Source organism: Pongo pygmaeus, chromosome 2, assembly GCF_028885625.2.
Source record: "Pongo pygmaeus isolate AG05252 chromosome 2, NHGRI_mPonPyg2-v2.0_pri, whole genome shotgun sequence".
NCBI lineage: Eukaryota > Metazoa > Chordata > Mammalia > Primates > Hominidae > Pongo > Pongo pygmaeus.
In genome coordinates, this window is record NC_085930.1 from 8274502 (window position 1) to 8293024 (window position 18523).

At 37.5% G+C, this 18523-nt stretch overlaps 1 long non-coding RNA gene across 1 annotated transcript in view; it reads right to left on the minus strand.

Annotated features, from left to right (window-relative positions):
* Positions 1-17079, minus strand: part of LOC129033487 (uncharacterized) — a 67462-nt gene extending 50383 nt beyond the window's left edge. The window contains exon 1 of the long non-coding RNA XR_008501591.1: positions 16751-17079. This is a non-coding gene — a long non-coding RNA (uncharacterized LOC129033487). The remainder of the gene's footprint in view (positions 1-16750) is intronic.
* Positions 17080-18523: the final 1444 nt, after the last annotated feature.

Sequence of the window (18523 nt, forward strand, 5' to 3'; positions counted from 1 at the left end):
CATTTTTGGTTATCTTTACAGCAATGCCCCACTCTACTGGTACCACTTTACTGTATTAGTCTGTTCTCACACTGCTGATAAAGACATACCTGAGACTGGGTAATTAATAAAGAAAAAAGATTTAATGGACTCACAGTTCCATGCGGCTGGGGATGCCTCACAATCATGGTGGAAGGTGAAAGGCATGTCTTACATGGTGGCAGGCGAGAATGAATAAGAGCCAAATGAAAGGGGAAACCCCTTCTATAGTAATCAGATCTTGTGAGACTTATTCACTACCACGAGAACATTTGGGGGAAACTGCCCCCAATGATTCCATTATCTCTCACCAGGTCCCTCCCACAACATGTGGGAATTATGGGAGCTACAATTCAAGATGAGATTTGGATGGGGACACAGCCAGACAATATCAGGAATTATAGATTATATTAATATAATATTTTGAGACTTTTTTATATTCAGCATAATGCCTTGAAATTCATCTAAGTTGTTGCATAAATCAATAGTTTGAGCTTTTTATTGCCAAATAATAGTCCAATGCATAGATGTACCATAGTTTTTCAGTTCATATGTTAAAGGATATTTTCATTGTTTCCAATTTAGGATGGTTATAAAAACTACTATAAAAATTTGCTTCTGTATGAAGATAAATATTTATTTCTCTAAAATAAATACCCAGTGGTGGGATCACTGGGTCATGTGATAAGTGAATATGTAACTTTATTTTTTAAAAAACTGCCAGACTGTTTTCCAAAGTGGGTATACTATTTTTGTATTCGCGCCAACAATGTATGGAAGTTCCAGTTGCTCTGCATCCTCAACAGCACTCAGTATTGTCAGAATTATTTTTAAGTCATTGAAAAAGGTATGTAATGGCATCTCATCATGGATTTAAATTGTATTTCCCTAACAGCTAATGATTTCAAACAGTTTTTCAAGTGCTTATTAGACATTCTTATACCTTCTTTGGTGAAATATCCACTCAATTTTTTTGCCCATTTGAAAACTTGTAAATTGGGTTGCTTTCTTTGCAATAAGTTTTGAGGTGTCTTTATACATTTAAATTGGTCCCATGTACAATATTTTCTGAAGATTAATCTCAAAAAAACAGTGATTCTGATATTTTTCTTCATTACCATTATCTCTAAAACTTCTAGCACAACAGAAATAAACCCGCTACTTTCTAAACCTGCATCTGCTGTGTTCATCTTTATCATTTTACTTGACTCTGCTTCTATCCTTAACCTTCTATTATGTATCTTCTTTTTGGTATCTCCAGACCTGCTTTTGCGTAATCCATTCTTTCCTTTAATTTATACATGTTGAAGTCTCTGTATTTAATTTTTAAGAAGAAGCTAATCTATGACTCCTTTCTAAATTACTACCTGTCTACTTTCCATTGCTATTCTGCTTCTTGAAAAATGTTCTATATTTGCTAACTTCTCCTGTCAGTATCCAACCTGGACTCTTCTTTCATTATCATCCTGAAAATATTCTTACAATTGTCACCAGTGACCCCAGTTGCCTCTAATGGTGGCCTCTTTGTGTTCATTTTATTTACCTTTGTGATACTATGGCATTTTTGCCCACCACTTTTCTCCAGATAATAACATCACGCACACAAAAAAACTTTATCATTATAGTCACAGAGAAAGGTAAAGTAATATATATTTTTGGAAGCAGGTTATTTTATTATGTTTTTTGGAAAAAAGTATAAGAAATTTCATGAGAATAAAGGATGTGGAAACACTCTGAATTTAGCATCCACATATAATTTAACTGGGTTATTTATATAACATGAAAGAAATTTGTATTCATAGTATCTTGTTTCATTTGAGTTCCGCCTTGTTTTTGAAATATGTCAATTAGTCTACTAGTCTTTCAGTGCTCCATTTTTCTAATTTGTAAAATAGAGATAAAAATAGTAGTTGACTCCCAAATTTTTTGCAAACATTATGTGAGATGGTGGACACAAAGCATTTAGTAGAGTATCTGAAATATAGAGTAATTAATAAATAAACTAGTTTTTTAGAATCCTTTCCCTCCACATTTCTGTAATTAAATTTTAAAAATGAATTTTAAAGACAAAGCAATTTATTCAGCTTGAAATATCATTCAGTTTTAATACTGGAAGCTTATAAAGCAAATTTATGGAGCTTTAGGCACAGTTTTTCTTTTGATTGTGCATGTCTGAACACAGAGTTGATGATCTGTGGTGTGTCTCTTACCTAATTTGGGTAAATAATCTCCTTGTGTCTCTGCAGAGAACCTTCACACAAGCCAGATATATGGAGTTTAACCAAGTAAATGGGATTCTGCCCTATGAGTGTAATTTTACTGATACAGAATCATGAAGAATTAGTTCAATCATGACTTGGAGTGCTAATTAACAGCAAGCTAATACAAAATGCCTCTGCTTAATCATCTTTTCTTTATTAAAAATCAGTTACTTATAACAAATGATTGCACAAGAGCTTGTGCATATAGTTTAGTTCCCAAGATTTCCCTTGATATTTCTTTCCACATAATTCTATAAAACATTCGGCATTAACAACTTAAAGTCTTATTCATTTATTCTCTATTATGCACTATACATTAAAATACTTTCATTTTATCTTGCTTTCTTCCATAAACTCTAGTGCCCAAATAATTTAGTTGAGAGCCTTTTGCATAATCCACATCAACGTTTTCTTTATTTTTGTTGTTGAATATCCATCTATGCTCTTACAATTCCAGTTTTGCAAAGAAACAAGGGCTACTAACCAGATTCAACTATAATGACTCTTCTTGGACAATCTTTTGGCAACAGCAAAGAAGTAAACCGTGGAAAATGAATCTATTAGAATCATCATACTTAGGAAATAACATGGCTATAGCTAATTATAATAATGTCTCTTGGTAATGTCTTGATTTTTATACTGGAACTCATAGTAGAAAATTGCTCAATGTTCCTATTTGTCTTCATCCATTAAAGATGGAACAGTTATTTCAAACTGACTTTTGTGTGCTTATGTAGTATTGTGTATGTGGGTGTAGAGAGGATATGCAGTCTTCTTTCTTTCTAAAAATGTTACATGGCATATGTTTACGTAAAAACTGTTTTCAGTGTAAGTTTGGTTTGTTTTTTAAAGTTGTACAAGGATTTTTATGATATATGGTATAATCTCTGAGTCAATTAAAATCTTCAAGTTTTAATTAGTGTTAATGTTGGTTTCAAAATTTGCACAATGGAATTTAGTTCCTTGTTTCAGTGAAAATGTTTTTGTTATGTAAGAAATTTCATCCATGCTTATTGTAAAATATTTAAACAATACAGAGTAGATGAAACCAATGGGTTTTATTATATCAATTGTAGATAATAGTATATGGCTCTATCTGTGTCCACATATTAAAGTTGATGAACTGCAGTAGGAATGTTCTTACCATTTAGCTGCTCCCTCAGATATGAAAAGCTCAAGTGGGCAACATTGATTTGAAATTAAAGGTACCTCACCTAGGTAGTAGGGATCTCAGGTCAAACCCTCTCTACCCCTTCTTTTTCAAAATTTAATGTGTATATTTATTACTCTGGGATCTTCTTCAATGAAAGATTGTGATTCAATATGTTTGGAGTAGCGTCTGAAATGCTGTATTTCTAACAGGCTCCCAGATATACTGATACTGCGCTATTAAGTGGGGGAAAGAACTACACAGAGGGAAAATGAAAAAGTAGTTTACAAAAGGTGAGGGAAGGGACTTTCCTGACCTCTACTGAAAAATAGAAAGCAAGAAATATTGAAAGCTAGTAATGCTCTTGCTATGTTTGAGGTATTTCTTTTATTTTTGTTGCTGTTCTATTTTGCTTTGTTTTCCCAGAATGGTTTGTTATTTGTAAGTAGTTGTCTGGAAACGATAGGAAATTCTTTTTATATTGTATACATGAATATGCTACAAAGCTTTTCATTAGGCACTGATTTATCTAAATTTCTTTAAAACTATTGAAAAGGAGCCAAACTCAGAGTTTGAACTATCCAAACATTTCAAATAGTCAGAAAATCAGAGGTTCTTTCACTTATAAACACAAGGACTTGCTTAATAGACTTTGTTTTGCAAGAGGTTACTGCATAATTTACTCTCTAGTAGAATTTAGAGAAAGATATGTTCTACCCTCCTCTGTAGGAATGTTTTAAAGAAAAAATAATCAACAGTACCTTTCAAATACCACAAAACTACAGGAAAATCCGAATGTCATCATCTATGGCAGACACATCCCATGTGCTTTCTATGCTAAGCTCATCTCTGGTTAGGAGAGAATGTAAGGGGTACCCTGCTTTGGATTTTTGTTAAATTATTTGTGAGAAACAGTGCATTTGCCTCCCACACAGCCATAGTTCCTGGGCCTTTGTATTTCAAAGATGAGTAAATAGTAAATAAATAAATAGAAAATGAATAAGAAAGGAAATGAACATATGCTGACAAAAACAAATTTAACCAATATACATACATTAAATAAATCAATTACTAGCACCGTCATTTCTAAAAAGAAAAGACATGATAACACAAAAATGTAGATACGGAAAATGTCTAGTATGGTATAATACCAAAACTCAACCAGCCTAGTATCTTTCACTTATACATAAATTGTTCTTCTCGAACCATGTAAAAGATTTATGCTTTACCTTTGCCTATTTTTATTGGTTTGTTTGTACATTTGTTTGTGTTTTCCAAATGGAATATAACTAACTGGTTATACTCCTGGTAAATGCTTAATTACAGACCATAGTTCCAGAATAACACATCAGGAACTTTTGTTTGTTAAAGTGGTCAAGTGGCTAAACTTTCTTTACTCAATTTAGAATTCAGGCTATGGATATTCTAGAAAACTAAAAGTTAGCATAGTTTGTGGTATAAATCGTAAATTCAGTGAGAAAGAGTTATGGATTTTATATTTTTTTTCTTTATAATGAAGGTCTCTTCAGAACACTTTTCTAAATCAATAATAAAATAAATTTATCATTAATAAAATGTACACACAAAGACCAACATCTTCCATGGAGCCTTATGCATCACCTTGTTAGAGAATCCCAGAGTCATGCTTACCTGGAGGATGTTGGCATTTCTTGAGTTAACCATGAACCTCAACTGCATTATGAAATATTAATGCTAAATCATGTCCTCAGTTGTTGTTATACTGGCTCCTTCTTAAAACTTCTTCTGCAAAGAATACAGGCACTTTCAAAAGGGTAAAGAAAATGTCATTGCAATTTTTTCACTGATAAATGTATTGTATGTATATTTAATTAGTCATCATTATTTGAAGATATCTGAAGTAATAATTATGCAATAATGTTTGGTTCATATAAGAATAGATCCCTTGAGGTCTCATAAAATATGATCCAATTTAAAGTATATTAAATATATTTATCTTCCCGGAATAAGAAAACATACTGCAAAACCTAAGCTTAAAGCAAAGGCCTGTTCAAGAAATTAGTTTTTAGAATAAAATTCAACTCTACATGCTCAATGTAAAAGATAACTAAAAGTAAAACTTGAGGAAGAAGAATAAACATTGACATTCTTTTATAGAATAGTTATTCGATATGAGGAAAATAAATAAAATAATATTATAAATTATGATATTTGAAGCACACATTTAAAAATGATAACCCATTTGGTTCCATTATTATGAAACTTATTAAAATCAATAAATTATTGAATAAGAATAAGGTGATACAATGACTATTATTTGGCTGGATTTAGCATCTAGGTCAGTGCTGGGCATTTGGTACTTATTCTTTAAATGCTGACTGAATATATGAATTAAAAAGGCAACAGAGTCCTTGAGCTTCTGACTTACCTGTAGTGGTTCTGAGTGTATGGATATAACATTATATAAATGATCTGGAATTTAAAGTTGATTTTCAAAGTTTATTTATTTATTTATTTTTATTATTATTATTATTTTTGAGATGGAGTCTTGCTCTCTCGCCCAGGTTGGAGTGCAGTGGCGTGATCTCGACTCACTGCAAGCTCCGCCTCCCGGGTTCACGCCATTCTCCTGCCTCAGCCTCCCAAGTAGCTGGGACTACGGGCGCCGCCACCACGCCTGGCTAATTTTTTGTATTTTTAGTAGAGACAGGGTTTCACCATGTTAGCCAGGATGGTCTCGATCTCCTGAGACCTCGTGATCCACTGCCTCGGCCTCCCAAAGTGCTGGGATTACAGGCGTGAGCCACCGCATCACGCCGATTTTCAAAGTTTAAAGACTTAAGATGAGCATGTAGATACACCTATTCCTAAGGAAAATATTATACAATTTGTAAGAGTGGAATTGACAAAGTAGGGAAGTAATGTATTGCTGTTATCAAAAACTTAGGGAATTTTCAGTCCATAATATATATCATGTGATAGGTGTTTTTATGTCTATATCCAGTAAACTCCATAAGCAAATATATGTACATTGCAAAATTAAAAATTCAGAATTTGTTTAGAAAAGTTGATCACATGGTAAACTCCACATCAAAAAGAGACAAAGGAAGCAAAATAAGAAAAACAATTCCTGCACTCTGGAGTAGGGTAAGAAGTGGTTTATTGCCAAGAGAAATATCAATTATAAGATGTATGTATATATTATTCCCTAGAACATATAGATTGGTTTGCTGAAAACAGCAATCATATAAATCATAAAGTCCTCAACTAGCACAGCTTTTGAATGCAAAGTGAGAGATTTTTTTCCATGAGAAAACATTTCTAATTTCATCTGGGTCAGGGGTTACCTTTCCAAAGCAGCTTTGTTATAAGAATATACCTGGAAGAAAACTTTACAGGGAACATGAAAGCAATTTGTCACAATGCAATGACTGCTTATAGACTGATACTGCATTTTGATACATGGCCTACTGATGTGTAATAATATATATTAAACTTTGGATGAAAGTGGCTAGAAAGATTGAAATCACTCTTACAGATTACTTCTACATGATACAGGCATAATATATGTCAAGAATAATAATAGATATTATACCAGTTAATATTTTATTTCAAACAATATTGCTTTCTTTCATTATTATATTTTAAGTGGCCATATATCTAATATCAAGTATTTAAATATAAACTGAATCTATATCATATATTATTGTACTAGACTTTTTATAAAATTTGTAAAATTTTTTTTTTTTTTTTGAGATGGAGTCTCGCTCTGTCACCTAGGCTGGAGTGTAGTGGTGCGATATTGGCTCACTGCAAGCTCTGCCTCCCGGGTTCACGCCATTCTCCTGCCTCAGCCTCCAGAGTAGCTGGGACTACAGGCGCCCACCACCACGCGCACCTAATTTTTTGTATTTTTAGTAGAGACTGGGTTTCACCATGTTAGCCAGGATGGTCTTGATCTCCTGACCTCGTGATCTGCCTGCCTTGGCCTCTCAAAGTGCTGGGGGGGTGCAAAATGTTTTATTTATGATTACCAGCAGCAATCAGGTAAGCAGAGTGTTTTTGTAAAGAATTCTAAAGGGTCAATTCATACTTACTAATTTTATTTTCAAGTAGATCAGCAAATTGTTTTAAGGGACCAGATACTACATATTTTAGGTTACCAGGCTGAAGGCAAAATTAAGGATAATATGCAGATCCTCGTATAACAAGAAAAATTCTTGCTAGTATTATAGATGAAACACAAAATAGAAATCAAGTACAATTTGATAATTATTTTATTAACATTTTATGTAATCAGTGTTCAAAGTTGTGCTCATCATAAATAATTGCTCATCTGTTAATGCTGATCTGAAACGAGATTTTACAGATTTTGTCTTTGAAATAGCTTTTCACATTTAAGAGAACTGCCAAATACTGATATCAATCCATTAGCATATAATTTCGATTGTACATATTTATCCCTTAAAAGGCACATAGAATTCTGTCAGACTATTTTCTTGATATTTGTATTTTATTATGTCATTGCTTTACAGAGTAATCATTTCCAGTTGAAAAGGTAGGTGGCAGCGAGGATGGAGCTAAGATGGCCAAATAGGAGCAGCTCCAGGATTTCTGCATTTCCAACTGAGGTACCAGGTTCATCTCACTGGGGAGTGTCAGACAGTGGGTGCAGGACAGTGGGTGCAGTGCACAGAGCATGAGCCGAAGCAGGGCGAGGCATCACCTCACCCGGGAAGCACAAGGGGTCAGGGAATTACCTTTCCTAGTCAAAGAAAGGGGTAACAGATGGCACCTGAAAAATTGGGTCACTCCCACCCTAATACTGTGCTTTTGCAATGGTCTTAGCAAATGGCACACCAGGAGATTATATGCCATGCCTGGCTCACAGGGTCCTAGCCCACAGAGCCTCGCTCATTGCTAGCACAGCAGTCTGAGATCAAACTGCAAGGAGGCAGCGAGGCTGGGGGAGGGGCTCCCGCCATTGCCGAGGCTTGGGTAGGTAAACAAAGCAGCCGGGAAGCTCCAACTGGGTGGAGCCCACTGCAGCTCAAGGAGGACTGCCTGCCTGTGTAGACTCCACCTCTGGGAGCAGAGCATAGCCAAATAAAAGGCAGCAGAAACCTCTGCAGACTTGAATGTCCCTGTCCGACAGCTTTGAAGAGAGTAGTGGTTCTCCCAGCACACAGCTGGAGATCTGAGAACAGACAGACTGCCTCCCCAAGTGGGTCCCTGACCTCTGAGTAGCCTAACTGGGAGGCACCCCCCAGTAGGGGCAGACTGACACCTCACACGGCTGGGTACTCCTCTGAGACAAAACTTCCAGAGGAATGATCAGGCAGCAACATTTGCTGTTCACCAATATCCGCTGTTCTGCAGCCTCCACTGCTGATACCCAGGCAAACAGGGTCTGGAGTGGACCTCCAGCAAACTCCAACAGGCCTGAAATTGAGGGTCCTGACTATTAGAAGGAAAACTAACAAACAGAAAGGACATTCACACCAAAACCCCATCTGTACGTCACCATCATCAAAGACCAAAAGTAGATTAAACTACAAAGATGGGGAAAAAACAGAGCAGAAAAACTGGCAACTTTAAAAATCAGAGCGCCTCTCCTCCAAAGGAACGCAGCTCCTCACCAGCAACGGAACAAAGCTGGATGGAGAATGACTTTGAAGAGTTGAGAGAAGAAGGCTTCAGACGATCAAACTAATCTGAGCTAAAGGAGGAAGTTCGAACCCATGGAAAAGAAGTTAAAAACCTTGAAAAAAAAGTAGACGAATGGCTAACTAGAATAACCAATGCAGAGAAGTCCTTAAAGGACCTGATGGAACTGAAAACCAAGGCACGAGAACTACGTGACGAATGCACAAGCCTCAGTAGCTGATTCGATCAACTGGAAGAAAGGGTATCAGTGATGGAAGATCAAATGAATGAAATGAAGCTAGAAGAGAAGTTTAAAGAAAAAAGAATAAAAAGAAATGAACAAAGCCTCCAAGAAATAAAGAACTATGTGAAAAGACCAAATCTACATCTGATTGATGTACCTGAAAGTGATGGAGAGACTGGAACCAAGTTGGAAAACACTCTATAGGATATTATCCAGGAGAACTTCCTCAATCTAGCAAGGCAGGCTAACATTCAAATTCAGGAAATACAGAGAACGCCACAAAGATACTCCTTGAGAACAGCAACTCCAAGACACATAATTGTCAGATTCACCAAAGTTGAAATGAAGGAAAAAATGTTAAGGGCAGCCAGAGAGAAAGGTTGGGTTACCCACAAAGAGAAGCCCATCAGACTAACAGCTGATCTCCTGGCAGAAACTCTACAAGTCAGAAGAGAGTGGGGACCAATATTCAACATTCTTAAAGAAAAGAATTTTCAACCCAGAATTTCATATCCAGCCAAACTAGGCTTCATAGGTGAAGGAGAAATAAAATCCTTTACAGACAAGCAAATGCTGAGAGATTTTGTCACCACCAGGCATGCCCTAAAAGAGCTCCTGAAGGAAGAACTAAACATGGAAAGGAAAAACCGGTACCAGCCACTGCAAAAACATGCCGAATTGTAAAGACCATCGAGGCTAGGAAGAAACTGCATCAACTAACGAGCAAAATAACCAGCTAACATCATAATGACAGGATAAAATTCCCACATAACAATATTAACCTTAAATGTAAATGGGCTAAATGCTCCAAGTAAAAGACACACACTGGCAAATTGGATAAAGAGTCAAGACCCATCAGTGTGCTGTATTCAGGAAACCCATCTCACGTGCAGAGACACACATAGGCTCAAAATAAAAGGATGGAGGGAGATCTACCAAGCAAATGGAAAACAAAAAAAGGCAGGGGTTGCAATTCTAGTCTCTGATAAAACAGACTTTAAACCAACAAAGATCAAAAGAGACAAAGAAGGCCATTACATAATGGTAAAGGGATGAATTCAACAAGAAGAGTTAACTATCCTAAATATATATGCACCCAATACAGGAGCACCCAGATTCGTAAAGCAAGTCCTTAGAGACCTAGAAAGAGACTTAGACTCCCACACAATAATAATGGGAGATTTTAACACCCCACTGTCAACATTAGACAGATGAACGAGACAGAAAGCTAACAAGGATATCCAGGAATTGAACTCAGCTCTGCACCAAGGGGACCTAATAGACATCTACAGAGCTCTCCACCCCAAATCAACAGAATATACATTCTTTTCAGCACCACACCACACCTATTCCAAAATTGACCACAAAGTTGGAAGTAAACCATTCCTCAGCAAATGTAAAAGAAGAGAAATGATAACAAACTGTCTCTCAGACCACAGTGCAATCAAACTAGAGCTCAGGATTAAGAAACTCACTAAAAACCACTCAACTACATGGAAACTGAACAACCTGCTCCTGAATGACTACTGGGTACATAATGAAATGAAGGCAGAAATAAAGATGCTCTTTGAAACCAATGGGAACAAAGACACAACATACCAGAATATTTGGGACACATTCAAAGCGGTGTGTAGAGGGAAATTTATAGCACTAAATGCCCACAAGAGAAAGGAGGAAAGATCTAAAATTGACACCCTAACATCACAATTGAAAGAACTAGAGAAACAAGAGCAAACACATTCAAAAGCTAGCAGAAGGCAAGAAATAACTAAGATCAGAGCAGAACTGAAGGAGATAGAGACACAAAAAACCCTTCAAAAAATCAATGAATCCAGGAGCTGGTTTGTTGAAAAGATCAACAAATTGATCGACTGCTGGCAAGACTAATAAAGAAGAAAAGAGAGAAGAATCAAATAGATGCAATAAAAAATGATAAAGGGGATATCACCACTGATCCCACAGAGATACCAACTACCATCAGAGAATACTATAAACACTTCTATGCAAATAAACTAGAAAATCTAGAAGAAATGGATAAATTCCTCGACACATACACCCTCCCAAGACTAAACCAGGAAGAAGTTGAATCTCTGAATAGACCAATAACAGGCTCTGAAATTGAGGCAATAATTAACAGCCTACCAACCAAAAAAAGTCCAGGACCAGATGGATTCACAGCCGAATTCTACCGGAGGTACAAGGAGGAGCTGGTACCATTCCTTCTGAAACTATTCCAATCAACAGAAAAAGAGGGAATCCTCCCTAACTCATTTTATGAGGCCAGCATCATCCTGATACCAAAGCCTGGCAGAGACGCAACAAAAAAAGAGAATTTTAGACCAATATCCCTGATGAACATTGATGCAAAAATCCTCAATAAAATACTGGCAAAGCGAATCCAGCAGCACATCAAAAAGCTTATCCACCATGATCAAGGGGGCTTCATCCCTGGGATGCAAGGCTGTTTCAACATATGCAAATAAATAAACGTAATCCAGCGTATAAACAGAACCAACGATAAAAACCACACGATTATCTCAATAGATGCAGAAAAGGCCTTTGACAAAATTCAACAGCCCTTCATGCTAAAAACTCTCAATAAATTAGGTATTGATGGGACATATCTCAAATTAATAACAGCTATCTATGACAAACCCACAGCCATTATCATACTGAATGGGCAAAAACTGGAAGCATTCCCTTTGAAAACTAGCACAAGACAGGGATGCCCTCTCTCACCACTCCTGTTCAACATAGTGTTGGAAGTTCTGGCCAGGGCAATCAGGCAGGAGAAGGAAATAAAGGGTATTCAGTTAGGAAAAGAGGAAGTGAAATTGTCCCTGTTTGCAGATGACATGATTGTATATCTAGAAAACCCCATCGTCTCAGCCCAAAATCTCCTTAAGCTAATAGGCAACTTCAGCAAAGTCTCAGGATATAAAATCAATGTGCAAAATTCACAAGCATTCTTATACACCAATAACAGACAAACAGAGAGCCAAATCATGAGTGAACTCCCATTCACAATTGCTTCAAAGAGAATAAAATACCTAGCAATCCAACTTACAAGGGATGTGAAGGACCTCTTCAAGGAGAACTACAAACCACTGCTCAATGAAATAAAAGAAGATACAAACAAATGGAAGAACATTCCATGCTCATGGGTAGGAAGAATCGATATTGTGAAAATGGCCATACTGCCCAAGGTAATTTATAGATTCAATGCCATCCCCATCAAGCTACCAATGACTTTCTTCACAGAATTGGAAAAAACTACTTTAAAGTTCATATGGAACCAAAAAAGAGCCCGCATCTCCAAGTCAATCCTAAGCCAAAAGAACAAAGCTGGAGGCATCACACTACCTGACCTCAAACTATACTACAAGGCTACAGTAACCAAAACAGCATGGTACTGGTACCAAAACAGAGATATAGACCAATGGAACAGAACAGAGCCCTCAGAAATAATGCCACATATCTACAACTATCTGATCTTTGACAAACCTGACAAAAACAAGCAATGGGGAAAGGATTCCCTATTTAATAAATGGTGCTGGGAAAACTGGCTAGCCATATGTAGAAAGCTGAAACTGGATCCCTTCCTTACACCTTATACAAAAATCAATTCAAGATGGATTAAAGACTTAAATGTTAGACCTAAAACCATAAAAACCCTAGAAGAAAACCTTTATGGCAATGCCATTCAGGACATAGGCATGGGCAAGGACTTCATGTCTAAAACACCAAAAGCAATGGCAACAAAAGCCAAAATTGACAAATGGGATTTAATTAAACTGAAGAGCTTCTGCACAGCAAAAGAAACTACCATCAGAGTGAACAGACAACCTACAGAATGGGAGAAAATTTTTGCAATCTACTCACCTGACAAAGGGCTAATATCCAGAATCTGCAATGAACTCAAACAAATTTACAAGAAAAAAACAACCCCAACAACAATTGGGCAAAGGATATGAACAGACACTTCTCAAAAGAAGACATTTATGCAGCCAAAAGACACATGAAGAAATGCTCATCATCACTGGCCATCAGAGAAATGCAAATCAAAACCACCATGAGATACCATCTCACACCAGTTAGAATGGCAATCATTAAAAAGTCAGGAAACAACAGGTGCTGGAGAGGATGTGGAGAAATAGGAACACTTTTACACTGTTGGTGGGACTGTAAACTAGTTCAACCATTGTGGAAGTCAGTGTGGCGATTCCTCAGGGATCCAGAACTAGAAATACCATTTGACCCAGCCATCCCATTACTGGGCATATACCCAAAGGATTATAAGTCATGCTGCTATAAAGACACAAGCACATGTATGTTTATTGCGGCACTATTCACAATAGCGAAGACTTGGAAGCAAGCCAAATGTCCAACAATGATAGACTGGATTAAGAAAATGTGGTGCATATACACCATGGAATACTATGCAGCCATAAAAAATGATGCGTTCATGTCCTTTGTAGGGACATGGATGAAGCTGGAAACCATCATTCAGAGCAAACTATCACAAGGACAAAAAACCAAACACCGCATGTTCTCACTCATAGGTAGGAATTGAACAATGAGAACACATGGACACAGGAAGGGGAACATCACACACTGGGGCCTGTTGTGGGGTGGGGAGAGGGGGGAGGGATAGCATTAGGAGATATACCTAATGTTAAATGACGAGTTAATGGGTGCAGCACACCAACCTGGCACATGCATACATATGTAACAAACCTGCACGTTGTGCACATGTACCCTAAAACTTAAAGTATAATAATAAAAAAAAGATACTATGTGAAAAAATAAAATAAAATAAAAAAGAAAAGAAAAGTTAGGTGGCAGCTTCTCAATTGGAAAATTAAACAGATTCTGAGATATGGGAATTTCCTTTGTCCCTTCCTAAAGATGAGAAAAATGTAATTGAAGCTGTAGCTTGATCTGGGAAATTATAGCTGCTTCATATAGTATGGCAGTGGAGTTCATTTTGTTTTCACTTTTTCCAACATAAGAAATTTATAGATCAACTCAACATTACTAGGGATTTATATAACGTTCATTATCTAAAGGATATATTGTAGTATAACTTCCATATATAAGCACCATTTTGCCTTGTATATATACAGGTTGGATTCATTAAGAAACATTATCAAGGCCAGGCGTGGTGGCTCATACCTGTAATCCCGGCACTTTGGGAGGCCGAGGTGGGCAGATCACGAGGTCAGGAGTTTGAGACCAGCCTGACCAACATGGTGAAACACCATCTCTACTAAAAATACAAAAATTAGCTGGGCATGGTGGCACGTGCCTGTAATCTCAGCTACTCAGGAGGCTGAGGCAGGAGAATCACTTGAACCCAGGAGGTGGAGGTTGCAGTGAGCTGAGATCGAGCCACTGCACTCCAGCCTGGGCGACAGAGCAAGATTCCATCTCAAAAAAAAAAAAAAAAAAAAAGAAAGAAAGAAAGATAAAAGAAACATTATCAAGTCTGCAGCAAAAGCTAACTTCCAAAGTCATTCAGCGGTTGTTAGTACAGGCCAAGGAAAATTCTTTTCATACAGAAAAATATTTTGATCTCTTCCTTAAGCTCAAAAATTTCAAAAATATTGACCCCTAACCCTTCAAACTGCCATGCAGTAGGACAAGCTCAGGGTATTCATCTTCCATTTCTAGTCGTCTGAACTGTTCACCAGAGTGAATGTAGTTCAGCAATGACAATGCTGGTTTAAATAACAAATGATAGATTAAAATATTTTCGGTAAAGTACTACTGATGAATAATAAAATGAATAAATAAATAAACACCGTATATTTTCACAAGCTTTGTAAATTTTTTCAAATTAGACTTTTTCTGTTCCACATACTGTCTCAGATTCAATTGAAAGATACCTTAGCAGATTGTACTTCAGGTTGTACTAAATTCATATTTTCTCAACTTCTTTAAAAATATTCTCATGTATAGTTGTTCCCAGCAGACTATTCATAGGAGATGAGTCTTTAGTGACTTCAAACTCAACATTAACTCCTCAAGGAAATAACAGCATTGCTGTCAACACATCTAAACATATTGGATATTTGCTTTGTTCTTTAGTTGTCTATTGTTGCTACTGCCAATACCCTCAACTCTTCAAGCAACTGTTCATGTGGAAAAGATAATGGTCTTTACAGTATTAATGTGTAAAATCCATACATAGCTCCCTGGCAGTACAAAACTAGGTGGCAAGCTAGAGAGATCTAGCCTATTGGCAGTAGTTAGCTGACACTTGCACTGGATGATAATGATTCTGAGAGATGTACATTTCTGTCAGAGTAGGCCCTCTGCAACATGACTGTTAATTAAAAGTATATATATACAGATACATACATATATTAAAAATATATCATATGTAAAAATATATACATAAAGTATATATACATATATACATGTATTAAAGTGTGTATTCACATATATATGTACACATATAAAAGTGTATGTATTTATATATGACAGTACATGTTAATTTTGGTGGGATTTTGTTCTGTATTTGAGTTCCAGTAAACTTACATGTATCTAAAAATATAAGCCATAAAACTTCTCTTCATGGGACAGGATTATGTGCTGGAGCTAGCTCACACCCTAACTAGTATCAATTGTTCAAATTACTAAAATTTTGAGTTAAAATTCAATTGCATACACTTGTTTGTAATACACTTGTTAGATAAATTTTACTGGAAAAGTAATGGAGACTCAAAATTCATTTCTTCCTAATTTGTTGCTACATTTTGCTGTTATCTGTGTTCTTAGAGTTATTTATGTCTATTGTACCTTTTAGGTGGAAAAATATGAAAAAGTGTGCAATTGTGACTCTCTCCAAATCTGTATTCAACGACTACACATTGTAACTTAAAATTGGCTATGATGGGTAATTTAAACACAGAAGTCAGCAAATGCTACAAATCAGGATTTGGTTTATGGCTTTGTTTATTGTCTAGGCTAAGACATTTACGGAGTGAAATGCCAATAATGAAGAATAGATGTAAATACGTGTTGGGTCAGTAGCCATTGCCTTGTGAATAGCACATATACACTCACAAATAGTTTTTGAAAACTATTATCCAAATGAGGATAAAAGTCGCTCAAGTCAGAGTGAAGTTCTGTTGTCCATCTTCGTTTTTTAATTTCCTCTTACTTGTTAATACGTATGTTAGAAAATACCAGAAGGCCTGTTGATCACGCCCTGTCCTACCACCGGCCTCTGAGCTGCCCGCTTGGCACTGCTACGCTGCCCCTGGATTGGTTACAATGTGGGGTTTTCTCTGGATTACAGGCGGAGGAAGAATAGGGAAGCCGCAAAGCAAGAGCCTTGCTGGAGTTGGCCACTCCTCTGTGCAACAGCCTAAATAGCGCAGCACCCAGGACGCACCAGGCCCTCCATAAATGTCAGCTTAACAGAAAGTGACTATTACTCCAAACCTGAGGCGAGTGAGAGGCGCAGCTGCAGGATCAGTGGGTCCTAGGGCTTCCTGAAACGCAGTCTTGAGGCCCCTGTAGGAAATTTTCTCCCTCTCCCCGCGGGCATGGCTTTTGTACCCTGAGACGGAATGAATGTCAAGCTCAGGTACAACTCGCGCTTTGGAACCTAGGAGGCATCCTCAGCGAGGCCTGATGGAGGACAGGAGGGGCTGGCCGAGGGTGGAGAGCGAAGGGATCGCCGGAGCGGAGCGAGGGTCTCATCCCCCCTGCAGGACCCTGGCAGACCCACACGTGCCCTCCTTTCGCACAAGTCGGTTGCTGCCCTCTACTCTTCGGCAGGGAATAAGAATGACTTCCTCCGCGGAGATCCAGCGCTTCCTTCCATTTTGCCTCCTGGCTCCTTCTGGAGACCGCAGCCCCTTTCCTGGCAGCTCCGCACCCCAGAACAGGAACGCACCGGGACGCGGTCACATTTCAGCTTTGGTGGCTGCGCCCGCGCCCCCGTACTCCGGGCAGGGGATCCAGGCTGCGGGCGCCAGGCAGAGCTGGCATCTTCCGGGACCTGGATGTTGTTGCGTAGGGGGTCCCAAGCTAAGCTGGTGTAGGAGCTCTCAGAACTCCCTTTCTGGCATCCCACGGAAAAACACATGAATCAGAAATTCCTCTGCTTGGTCCTCCTGTAGGGGCCGAGTGGCGGGGAACTCCCAGGTACTCGCGTGGGGATCATAACCCAGAGATTGCGGGGCGACCCTCGGAGAGAAGCCCCCTGCAGCTGCACTTGGCCTCCTTTTGAGCCCGACTGCCTGTCAGGGACCCCGAAGACTGCAAGGTCAGGGGTACAGACCTGGGGTGTGCTGGCGTCCCCTTTCCATCCCAAAGTGCTATTTTCTTTTCCTTCCGTTTCACTCTGGGTCTCAAGCCCTTTCTTTCAGTTTCTCAGCAGAGCAGGCCATTTCGTCTAATCCCAAATATCTTTTAAAAGTTCATTTTGTACCGCAGTCTCCCCACAATGCAGAATCTTGTACTTATCCTTTGGTACTATTAAAATAAGATAACCATTCACCATTAAATTAGTCCAAAATATCTTTAATGTTAACATTTAGGTCGAGAAGGGTTGATGGCTCTTGCACAGTCTTGTGTGCAAGGGAGGGAAAAGTAGTACAACTTCTCTGGAGAATAATTTGATAAAATATGTAAATAACTTTAAAAATACTTTTGAACTTGATCCGTCTTTTTCCAGGATCTTTCAAAAAATTATATGAAGTCTTCATAACCTACAAAGATCTTCATCACATTATTATTTGTAAAAGAAAAAAAATGAAAACAACTTTATTCACAGCAAGAAACATTAGATAAGTTACGGTATGTTCATCCTATGGGCCATAAATTGTCATTAAAAAGATTAACTAATGCGGTCAAAGAAAAGCACAAGAGGTAAAAAAACATGTCAAAACAGAAACAGAAACAAAACAAACACAAAAACAAAAAAACAAGAAACAAACAACAACAAAACCTCTGCTTGTCAAAATATTCAAACCATTTAAAAACAAGTTGGTAAATGGTTAAATTATATATGGCAAGAGTATCACAGATTTAAAAATAAAACATAAAAGAAAAAATAAAAAAAACACAGCCTCCAAGAAAAGTAAATTAGGTATTTATACTTAGATTGTTAATATAGAAAGCCCTTTTATCAATGCTAATAACACTCCCAAATATTGTGTACATTATTAAAACCATTCTGGACGACAATTTGTCAAAGTAAGTTTATTC